We start from the raw sequence: 12886 nt of genomic DNA, 5'->3' as shown, positions 1-12886 counted from the left end.
TCCTGGTTCTACTCATTCATACGTATGCATTAAATTGGTTTCTAGTATGAATATACCTGTTGAGAACACAGAATTTATGATTAGAGTGTCGAACCCGTTAGGCAAATGCGTGATAGTTGATAAAGTAAGCAAGAAATGCCCTTTAATGATTCGGGGTCATTACTTTCCGGCCGACTTGATGTTTTTTCCGTTTGATGAATTTGATGTTATTTTGGGTATGGATTGGTTGACATTGCATGATGCTATAGTAAATTGCAAAGAAAAGGTTATAGAATTAAAATGTGAAAGTGGTGAAATCTTGCGGGTTGAACCAGACAAATCAGAGGCATTATCTAGTATGATTTCTTCAATGTCGGCTTAGAGATATTTGAGAAAGGGTTATGAAGCTTATTTGGCGTATGTAATTAATACAAAAGAAGTTGAAAAGAAAGTTGAATCAGTGCCGGTTGTGTGTGAATTTGCGGACGTATTTCTAGAAGAATTGCCGGGTTTGCCTCCAGTCAGGGAAGTAGAATTTGGTATTGATTTAATACCGGGAACAGCTCCGATCTCGATTGCTCCATATAGAATGGCACCAACAGAGTTGAAAGAATTAAAGTCGCAGTTGCAAGAGTTGACTGATAAAGGCTGTGTGAGACCGAGTTTTTCACCTTGGGGTGCTCCCGTGTTATTTGTGAAAAAGAAGGATGGTTCTATGAGATTATGTGTTGATTATTGGCAGTTAAACAATGTGACAATCAAAAACAAGTATCCATTGCCGAGAATTGATGATTTGTTTGATCAGCTAAAAGGAGTGACATGGTTTTCAAAGATTGACTTGAGATCTGGATATTATCAGCTGCGAGTAAAAGAGTCAGATGTGCCTAAAACTGGTTTTAGAACAAGGTATGGTCATTATGAATTTTTAGTTATGCCATTCGGGTTGACAAATGCTCCTGCTGTGTTTATGGATTTAATGAATCGCATATTTCGGCCATACTTAGACAGATTTGTTGTGGTGTTTATAGATGATATTTTAATTTATTCAAAAGATGAGACAGAGCATGCTGAGCATTTGAGGATAGTTTTGCAAACTTTGAGAGATAAGCAGCTATATGCTAAGTTTAGTAAAAGTGAATTTTGGCTCCGGGAAGTTGGATTTTTGGGTCATATTGTTTCAGGTGATGGTATACGGGTTGATCCTAGTAAAATTTCAGCCATTGTTGATTGGAAACCACAGAAAAACGTAACTGAAGTTAGAAGTTTCTTGGGGCTAGCTGGGTATTATCGGCAGTTCGTAAATGGATTTTCTATAATTGCTGCTCCTATGACTAGACTACTCCAAAAGGATGTTAAATTTGAATGGACGGAAGAATGTCAACAGAGTTTCGAAGAATTGAAAAAGTTATTAACTGAAGCACCAGTGTTGATACAACCCGAATCAGGTAAAGAATTTGTGGTGTATAGTAATGCTTCTCTAAATGGTTTGGGGTGTGTACTCATGCAAGAAGGAAAAGTTGTGGCTTATGCTTCGAGATAGTTAAAACCTCATGAGAAGAATTATCCTACTCACGATTTGGAATTGGCTGCGGTGGTATTTGCTTTGAAGATTTGGCGACATTATTTGTATGGTGAAAAGTGCCGAGTATATACCGATCACAAAAGTCTTAAATACTTGATGTCACAAAAAGGCTTGAATTTGAGACAGCGAAGATGGTTAGAGTTATTGAAAGATTACGAGCTTGTTATTGATTATCATCCGGGAAAAGCGAATGTGGTTGCCGATGCTTTAAGCAGAAAGTTGTTGTTTGCTTTGAGAGTTATGAACACTCAGATGAAAATTTCAAATGGCGGTTTGATTCTAGCAGAGTTAAGAGCAAGACCGATGTTTTTACAAGAGATTTCTGAAGCTCAAAAAAATGATCAAGATTTGCTAGCCAAAAGAAAACAGTGTGAAGCTGATACGGGATCAGATTTCAGAATCGATTCTGATGGTTGTTTGATGTTTAAGAATCAGATTTGTGTACCGAAAAATGATGAGTTGATTCAAAAGATTTTGCATGAAGCACATAATGGTTGTTTAGCAGTTCATCCGGGCAGTACGAAGATGTATAATGACTTGAAGAAAATGTACTGGTGGAGTGGAATGAAAAGAGATATTTTTGAGTTTGTATCAAAGTGCTTAGTTTGCCAACAAGTGAAAGCTGAACACCAAGTACCTTCGGGATTACTCCAGCCTATTATGGTTCTTGAATGGAAATGGGATAGGATTTCTATGGATTTTATATCAGGGTTGCCGTTAACTCCAGGGAAGAAAAATGTCATCTGGGAAATAGTTGACAGACTGACTAAATCGGCTCATTTTATTCTGGTACGTACAGATTATTCTCTTAATAAGTTGGCTGAATTGTATATCCGAGAGATTGTTAGACTTCATGGGATACCTTTGTCAATTATTTCGGATAGAGATCCGAGGTTTACCTCACGGTTTTGGCAAAAGTTGCAAGAGGCATTAGGTACAAAGTTAAATTTCAGCACTGCCTTTCATCCACAAACTAATGGACAATCAGAGAGAGTAATTCAGATTCTTGAAGACTTGGTCAGATGTTGCGTATTGGAATTTCAAGATAGTTGGGAAAGGTACTTACCATTGGTAGAATTTGCTTATAATAATAGTTATCAGACGAGTTTGAAGATGGCACCTTATGAAGCATTATATGGTCGTAAATGTCGGACGCCATTGTATTGGACTGAACTCAAGGAAAATCAGATTTATGGAGTTGATTTAATAAAAGAAACCGAAGAAAAGGTGAAAGTGATTCGAGATTGTTTGAAAGCTGCTTCAGATAGACAGAAATCTTATGCGGATTTGAAACGAAAAGAAATGGAGTTTCAAGTTGGTGATAAGGTATTTTTGAAAGTGTCTCAATGGAAGAAAGTCCTTAGATTTGGACGAAAGGGCAAGTTAAGTCCGCGTTTTATTGGACCGTATGAAATAATTGAAAAAGTTGGACCGGTAGCATATCGGCTAGCGTTACCACCCAAATTAGAAAAGATTCATGACGTGTTTCATGTATCTATGTTACGTCGGTATCGTTCAGATCCTTCACATATAATTTCACCGACATAAATTAAACTGCGACCGGATATGACTTATGAAGAAGAACTGATTAAGATTTTAGCTCGAGAAGTCAAACAACTAAGAAATAAAAGTGTTGCACTTGTGAAAGTGTTGTGGCAAAAGCATGGGGTAGAAGAGACTACATGGGAACCTGAAAAAACTATGAGAAACCAATACCCACACCTGTTTACCGGTAAGATTTTCGATGACGAAAATCCTTAAAAGGGGGGGAGAGTTGTAATATCCTGAATTAGGGCTTAATCAGAATAGTGGTTTTGTGACCACAAATCCGAGATAGAAATAATTATTTTATAATTATTTTGATGATTATGATATGATTGCATGATTGTGTGAAAATTTCGTGATGAAATTCTATGCTTAAAGTGCTTAAATTGAAAGTAGGGACTAAATCGAATAAGTTGCAAAACTTGCATTCTAGAAGTTTTTAGTATGAAATTGTTTTGGAATATTAATGAGGAGGTCTTAAATAGCAATTTGACCAATTTTAAGTTCATGGACAAAATTAGGACATGGAAGGAATTTTTGGAAAGTTTAGTAGTAAGGGTATTTTGATCATTTAGTTATTAAAATGAATTAAAAACAAAATTAAAAGCCAATTTTTGTCCATCTTCTTCATTAGGCCGAAATTTTAAGGGTTCTCCATAGCTAGGGTTTGTTTCAAGCTTCCAAGCTCCATAGTAAGTGATTCTAAGCCCCGTTTTTAATGTTCTTTACGTTTTTGGAATCCTGGTAGCTCGATTAAGCTTATGTTAGCAATAATTCAACCTAGGGTTTATATTTGGAAAAATACCCATAGGTGAAATTTATGTATTTTGATGTTTTATGATAGAATATGGGGTTTTAAATTATTTTAGACAACTTGTGCTACTCGATTTTTAGTGAAAACGAGTAAAAGGGCTTAATCGGCAAAAATACCTAATAGTCACAAGTATATGTTAGAGAGAGAATTTGATGTTTCCATAGAAGGGAAAAGTGATCAGCATGTTATAAAACATAAGAATAAGGAATAAAGTTTAATTCCCGAGCCTAGGGGCAAAAGTGTAATTATGCAAAAGTTTAGGGGCAAAAGTATAATTTTTCCAAAGTTCGTATTAAATGCTGTTTTGATGAATGTATGTATTAAATAAGATTAATTTGGCATTATAGATCAAGAGAAACGAGATTCAAGTCGCGATCGAGGAAAAGAAAAGATTGTGGACTAAATTGCAAAATCTTTATATTTTGGTACCAAGGTAAGTTCATGTGTAAATAATGTAGCATAATTGTTATTTTTAAGTTATTGATGTTAATTATATGATACGCTGATTTTTAATCGTGAAATATTATGCTTTGTGTTTAATGTTGAGTAATATGCAAATCATGTTTACTACTTGATAAATATGAATTGCTACCGAGTATCGGTTCCGATATTCCATTGAAGACGACAAATGTGAGATCGAGGGAAAAAGCCCGTTTGAACCTTAGGAATAGATTAGGATACAAGTGACATGTCACTAGGATGGTTGAGCATCCGAACTCGTTGAGTTGAGTCCGAGTTCACTTATGGATGCAAATGTCTGAATTCGTTGAGTTGAGTCCGAGTTCGTGAGATGTAACTAGGCATCCGAACTCGTTGAGTTGAGTCCGAGTTCATTTATGGATGCGAACGCCCGAGCTCGTTGAGTTGAGTCCGAGTTCACTTAGGGGCGGGTTACATGATTTCTTGATTACATCTGTGGCACTTATGTGCAAATTATCCATGTATCCGAGTTATATTCCGATGTGTTCAACGGGTGAAATTTCTAGTTTAATGGAAGAGCACTTAAGATATAAGTGACGTTTTGGGTAAGTATTGTGAAATGGACACTTTGGCCAGGTATGTTCTTAACCCTCGGGTTGAAAATAGATACAACAACGATAAGGTGGTAAGATGATGACTGATGTTTAAATATGTGATATATGTTTTGGTGGTACCATGCTAAAGTTGTTTGGTATATTTGTATTGTTATGTTACTTGTTATTTACATATGAACTTACTAAGCATTTATGCTTACTCCTTCCTTTTCATTCACTGTAGTTTTGAACAAGCCAGCTCGAGAATCGGGACGGGTCGAAGGTTCGATCACACTATCCAAAGGACTTTTATCTTGGTAAATGGCTTGTACAACTACTTAAGTATGGCATGTATAGCAATATACCTATTTTGTGTAAATAATATTATGATATGGTCATGTTTGGTTGAGAAAATGTTTGATATTGATAAGTCATGGTGATGGCTAATTTAGATCATGTTTGATATTATGGAAGTTTAATAGGTTATCTAGTTCATAAAAATTCATGGAAAGATGAAACTTGCCTTAAAACAGAATATTGCTGCAGCAATGACATGAATTTGAAAAATCACTAAAATAGTATAAATGGAACTAAATAATGAGTAAGTTATGAAATTGAATCTTAATGAGTCTATTTTCATGTGGATTGAACAAAACAGGCATATAAATTTTATTTTTTGAGATATTTAAACTTTTGTGAAACAGGGCCAGAATGATTTCTAGATCCCCTGTTCTGACTTTTAAAATTCATAATAAATTTTAAAAAAATAATTATAAGTTTTTCTTTATATGTACAGATTCCTCATTGAGTCTAGTTTTAATAAAAACAAACCTTGTAGTCATTGAAATTCTGTATAGAGAGTTATCTGATTCGTAATACACATACGTCAGAGCAGTCAAACCCTGAAATAGGGGAGAATTTAACTAATAAACTGTACTAATTGGCCAAACCAAAAATTCTAGAAAAAAATTAGTAAATATATATATGAGTCTAGATTTAGGGAAAATTTACGGATCTTGATTTAGAGTTTCATAACTTGAGATATGATTTTTCTTGTAACTGTGACGCGAGTAGCTAGAAAGCTTTGAATGTAGAAACAAATGATTTGAAGTTCTTAAATTGATAAATTATGTTCGGTAACCCCTCAAGCTCGACTCCGGTGATGGTCTTGGGCGTGGGGGAGTTACAGGCCTCTAGAAGGCCCAAGCTTAAGATAGAACCCAGCAATTTTAGTCAATTTTTGTTCCATAAAAAAATGGGGTGAAATTATGAAATAGAACCTATATGAAAATGTTTGAAAATGCTATACGCTAAATTGAAGTGGCCAAATAAATAGGAGTGCAAAATAGGAGGATTTGCATGACAAACCTCCCATTTTACATGAAGTGGCCAGCCATCATGTTGTTGTAGACAATATGAGCACTTGATATCCATAATTCATGGTACAAATTGATAATGGGTTAGGTAAATGTTCCATGATAATGGATTAGGTAAATATTCCATGATAATGGGTTAGGTAAATGTTCCATGATAATGGTTTAGGTAAATGTTCCCTGATGGGCATTTCATGTCTTTTGTATTAAAGAATTAAATGGATGAAATATGAAATTTTATTAAAAAAAGGGTGAAAAGAACAAAGTTTTGTCCATCCTTGTTCATCATAGCCTAAAGTTAGAGAAGAGAAAGCAGAGGAGAAAGCTCTTGAATGTTCGGTCACTTGGGGAAGAAAATTGAAGGTAAGTTCATGGTAGTTTGCTTCTATTTTGAGGTTCATGAGTTCTTCTTGATTCTACCTTAACTCTTGAAGCATATTTTGGTTTTTAGTTGTGTTGTGAGCATTTAGTCATGAACTAAAATGAAGGAAATGGTTGTTGTTTCATGTTCTTTTGATGAAAAATGGAAGATAGGCGAAGTTGAGTCAAACAAATGAGCATGCATGTGCCTTAGATGCTAAGGGGAAAAATCGGCTAACATGTTGTGCTTTAAAATGATGAAATGGAGATTATACTTAAGTAAAATCATAGATATGTGATGATTGATTGGTGATATACATGTTTAAAAAACAAGCATGCAAGTTAGGTGTGAAAGAGTGATTTGGTAATAAATCTGCTTGGGACAACAGTAGTAACGTGACTTTGGAAAATCACCATAAATTGTGGGAGATGAGTTAGAAGCTGCATAAATTATGTAATTAAAGCTTAATGAGTATAGTTTCAAATGGAATAAATGAGAACATATTTTGAATTTTGTACAATGAGAAATTTGATTCGTAATTAAGAGTGGTCAGATTAGTCAAACAGTGAAACATGGGAAACTTTGAGAAAAATCTGGTATTGATTGGCTAAACCAAAAATTCTGAAAATTTTATGGATAGAAGATATATGAGTCTATTTTTAGCTAAAATTAATGGTACTTGATTTGGAGTTTCGTAGCTCCAGTTATAAATGATTTAGTGAATGTTGCTCAGGAAGATAGCTTGCAGTGAAATTTTGATTATTTGGTAAACATTGAAAAAAAAATTGTTAATGAGTTGCTTATTGATTTCTTATAAGCTTGCTATGATCTGTAGGTGTGGTTGGACGAATATTGTAAGGGGTTAATACATAGTTCATATTTGAATAGTTAGATTAACGTGTTAGTAATCCAATTGTAGGCAGTTCATGTGTGGATCTCGTCAGCATATCGTCGCAAACAGGTGTGTAACTAACACCCTCTTTCTTAGTCTGGATCGACAAAAGTCGAAAAGCCGAAAATCGGTATTTTGTAAATTTGGAAGTGTGCGAATGCTCGTGAGGTAAATCGATTAATGTTTTCGGTAAGCTGCAAAATTTGGACTGCAAAGTGCATGATTTCTGTGCCCTCGATATTTTTGGGCTTAATGGGCCAAAATTGGAATGATGGGCCAACGGGCCCAATTCAATAAGAACCCTCGATACGTGAATTTGTTAGTATGTGAAAAGTAGGAATATGCATGAAAAACCCTAAAATAGATAAATTACTAAAATACCTTTAAAATTGGAAAATTTACAGTTTTACCCCTAGTAGATAAATTACCCAAATACCCCTAGGGTTAAATTGACCTAAATGCATGTTTGACTGTTGTTATGTACTGCATGCCATGTTGTTATTATCTGATGCATGGGATTGGGATATTGACGAAGGAAGTACTGAAAGTGGCTTGTCCACGTACTGAAGGCTTTGCCTCAATTTACTGTTAACTGAGCAGCAAGGCTGCAACTGTGGAGTGTTAGGCTGGGTGGGTTGAGCTATTCCCCACATGGAGTGTAGGGCTGGTACGGGTGGAGTGTAGTGGTTGGTGGGTTGAGTAGTCTCCCCAAATGGGCTTGCATATGTTATTGATGTTGCATGTATTTTGGAATGGGTCTATGGGCCATACTGTTATCTGAATAAGGGGCTAAGGTCCAGTTTATTGTAATCTGAAAAGGGCTCTGGTCCAGTACCACTGTTACCTGAATGGGCTTAGGCCCAATAGGCTTGAGCTGACTTGGGCTTTGAATGGGTATTCCTTACACACTGAGTTTCCCCAAACTCACCCCTTTTATTTTCATCCACGCAGGAAATCCCCAACCATAGTGGGCTTGGAGTTGTGAGGGAATTCAGAGTGGCCACCCGTTCTGAAAGTTTGATTTTCTTCTGGTGAACTGGACATCCTTTTATTTACGTTTGAAGTTTTGGGTTTTTTAAATGTAATAAGGCCGCTTAATTATTTTTGATGGTTTTAATATGGATTACTAAAATAGGTATTACTTATTTTAACTGTTGAAATTGGATAGCTTTAAGGCGCGTTTTCAAAAACAACAATTGATTTCAAAATAACACGACAACAAGCAAAGCTTCCGCAATGAAAGTATTTTCCAAAATTAATCACTTTTCATAAAAATGACATAATCAAATTGGTTTCCTAGAAATATCATGACGTTAAGGTGTGGCAATGGCGGTATGCATGTCTAGGATTGGATCCGAAGGGAGCTTGGTACTTAAGCAGTCCGATGGACTCACCACCTCTTTTCCGGTTTCTTACCTAGTGCACAGCTTCTATTCACTTTAACCTATAATGAAATTATCTTTTAAAACACTAAGTAAGTTTTTCTGGATCAACAATATAAAATGTTTTGAACGCTTCGATGTGGCATGTCGGATCCGGTCATAACGTTTGGACCGGGTTTGGGGTGTTACATTTAGTGGTATCAGAGCCTAGGTTGCAATAACTCGGTTGTGGAATGGGTTTACAAAAACAAAGATTTTCAAAAGCGAAAATTTTATAAAGAATGCGAAAAACTAGATTTTCAAAATTTAGATCTTTAGAAGGTGGCATTCCGAATCTCCGGCTCAAGTTTGTAAGTATTCTGAATTTTTCTGAATATTTTCCTAAATTATCTGTCTGTACTAAAATCCTGCTAGGATACTCTAGATAGGATGATACTGAAACCATAGAAAAATTTGATAAGAGACTGAAACTGTAGCTAGACTTCGATTTTGCGAAAACAAACTCTGAATTACTGTCTGATTCATAAAACATCTGTAATAAACACTGGAATATTGAATCAATGCATAAAAATTCGTAATCAAGATAATACGATATGAGTACAAGAGCCGTTCGTGGAAGAGCCCGTGGACGGGGCCGAGGAAGTGCTCAAGCGAGATCTTCGTCTTCGGGACATATCCGGCGGTGGATGCACCGGTACCACCGGTAATAGAGGTAGAGTCTCATGACCGCGGTACCGGGGATGATGCCCTGTCACAGGTAATGCTTCGTGTTCTGGAAAGGGTTGCCAGGGCAAGTACGGGAAATGGAGTTCGGGGATCTATTTCTGAATGACTTCGGGCTAACGGAGCGGAGATCTTTAGGGGCGTGTCTAGTATAGCCCCGAATGTGGCAGAATATTGGTTGGAGGCCACAGAACGGATTATGGACAACTTGGACTGCTCTGAGGAGATTGTGAGTGGGGTATCTGTACTAAGTCCTTTGAGTCACTCGGTTAGGGTAGACAAACTGTATAGGGATGTACCCTTAGAAACTCAAGGTAGGATTTTCCCTGGAGATCTAATGGAGTTACCGTTCGGAGAGTTTGATCTCATTTTGGGAATGGACTGGCTTGTTAAGTATAAGGCGACCCTGGATTGTGCTGCTAAACAAATGGTGTTAAGGACCATAAAGGATGAGGAGGTTATGGTGATAGGTGAGCGAAGGGATTATTTGTCCAATGTGGTGTCGGCATTAAAGGCCGAAAAGTGGATTCGGAAAGGTTGTGAGGCCTATCTGGCATTTGTAATTCAGTTAGAAGAGGAGGGACTGACAGTGGATAAGGTTAGAACCGTAAAGGAGTTCCAAGATGTTTTTTCGGGGGAGCTTCCAGGATTGCCTCCGAACTGAGAAGTTGAGTTTGGAATAGATTTGTTGCCTGGAACGGCGCCCGTGTCCATCGCACTGTATAGGATGGCATCGAAGGAGTCAGTGGAGTTAAGGCTCAAATTCAAGAGTTTTTGGATAGGGGTTTCATTAGGCCAAACGTGTCTCCATGGGGAGCACCGGTGCTATTCGTGAAAAAGAAGGATGGTACGATGCGGATGTGCATTGATTATCACCAGTTGAACAAACTGACGATTAAGAATAAGTATCCACTGCCAAGGATTGATGATCTGTTCGACCAGCTTAGAGGAGCTTCTGTATTTTCCAAGATCGACCTTCGATTTGGATATCATCAGCTAAGGGTCAAGGAGGCAGATATCCATAAGACAGCATTCAGGACTCGGTATGGTCATTACAAGTTTCTGGTTATGCCATTTGGACTGACGAACGCTCCTGCAGCATTTATGGATCTTATGAATCGTGTGTTCCAACCATTTTTAGATCAGTTCGTAGTCATCTTTATTGACGATATCCTGGTATATTTTAAAACTGAAGTGAAACATGATGAGCATCTCCGTATAGTGCTGCGAATCTTAAGGGAGAAGGAACTCTTTGCAAAGTTCAGCAAGTGTGAATTTTGGTTGAGGGAGGTAACCTTCTTAGGACATGTGGTCTCTACCGAAGGGATTAAGGTGGACCCTCGAAAGATTGAAGCAATTTTGGAGTGGAAGCCACCTAGGACGGTGTCGGAAATTTGAAGCTTCCTAGGGTTGGCAGGATACTACAGAAGGTTTGTGGAAGGTTTTTCTGTGATGGCAGCACCTCTGACAAAACTCATAAGGAAAGGGGTACCGTTTGTATGGACTGAGAAGCAGCAGGAAGCTTTTAAGAAGTTGAAGAAAGTTCTGACTGAAGCACCTGTGTTGATTCAGCAGGAGTCTGGGAAGGATTTTACTGTGTACAGTGACACATCACACGTGGGTTTGGGCTGCTTGTTAATGCAGAAGGGTAAGGTGGTTGCATATGCATCACGATAGCTTAAACCTCACGAAGGGAACTATCCTACTCATGATTGGGAGTTGGCGACAGTGATATTTGCACTTAAGATTTGGAGACATTACTTGTACGGGGAGAGGTGTATTATATACACAGACCACAAGAGTCTTAAGTATTTGTTGACTCAGAAGGAGCTGAACCTTAGGCAAAGGAGATGGATTGAGTTGCTTAAGGATTATGACTGTTCGATCGAGTATCACCTAGGCAAGGCTAATGTGGTAGTCGATGCTTTAAGTCGTAGAACCGTATCTGATCTGAGAGCAATGTTTGCTCGTTTGAGTCTGTATGATGATGGCAGTTTGTTGGCTGAATTACAAGTAAGGCCAACCTGGGTGGACCAGATTAAGGAAAAACAGTTAGAAGATGAGTCTTTGGTTGCTCGTTTTCAACAAGTTAAGGAAGGGGAAACTTCTGAGTTCGGTTTAAATGGTGATGGAGTTCTGTGTTTCCGAGGAAGAATTTGTGTTCCGAGGGACTCTGATTTAAGGCAGACAATATTGAAGGAAGCTCATGGGGGACTATGTGCCATGCATCCTAGAGGGAATAAGTTGTATCACGACTTATGAGAATTGTACTGGTGGCCTGGACTTAAACGAGAAGTAACGGAGTTTGTCGGGAAATGTTTGACATGCCAGCAAGTGAAAGCTGAGCATCAATTACCCTCTGGACTGTTACAGTCAGTGAAGATACCACTTTGGAAGTGGGAGAGGGTAACCATGGACTTTGTTAGTGGGCTGCCCTTGACACCATCAAAGAAAGACTCGGTGTGGGTGATTGTGGATAGGTTGACCAAATCAGCCCATTTCATACCTGTTCGTACTGACTTTTCACTTCAAAAGTTAGCCAAGTTGTATGTGGCGGAGATTGTGCGACTTCATGGAGTCACAATTTCAATTATTTCTGATCGGGATCCCAGATTTACATCTCGATTTTGGCAAAGGTTGCATGAGGCGTTGGGGACGCGATTGAATTTTAGTATGGCTTTCCATCCCCAAACTGATGGTCAATCGGAAAGGGTTATTCAGATTCTGGAGGACATGTTGAGGGGATGCGTGATTGACTTTCGAGGTAGTTGGGAGGATTACTTGCCGTTGGCAGAATTTGCATACAATAACAGTTACCAGGCGAGTATTCGAATGGCACCGTATGAAGCACTGTATGGACGAATGTGTCGTACACCTAGTTGTTGGACCGGACTAGGAGAGCGACAAGTTCTTGGACCAGAGTTGGTAGCTGATACTGAGGATAAGGTCAGAACAATTAGGGACTGGTTAAAAGAAGCATCCGATAGGCAAAAGTCGTATGCAGATTTGAAGCGTAAGGAGATTGAGTACTTAGTGGGTGATATGGTCTTCTTAAAGGTTTCTCCTTGGAAGAAGATATTAAGGTTCGGTAAGAAGGGCAAGTTGAGTCCGCGGTTCATTGGGCATTATTGGGTTTTGAAGCGAGTAGGCCCAGTGGCTTATCAGTTGGAATTGCCTCCAGAGTTAGACAGGATTCACGATGTTTTTCACGTCTCCATGTTA

The sequence above is a fragment of the Gossypium hirsutum genome, chromosome A06 (genome assembly GCF_007990345.1).
Source record: "Gossypium hirsutum isolate 1008001.06 chromosome A06, Gossypium_hirsutum_v2.1, whole genome shotgun sequence".
Lineage (NCBI taxonomy): Eukaryota > Viridiplantae > Streptophyta > Magnoliopsida > Malvales > Malvaceae > Gossypium > Gossypium hirsutum.
The sequence above is the reverse complement of the archived record's forward strand: the minus strand, read 5'-3'. Positions refer to the sequence as shown.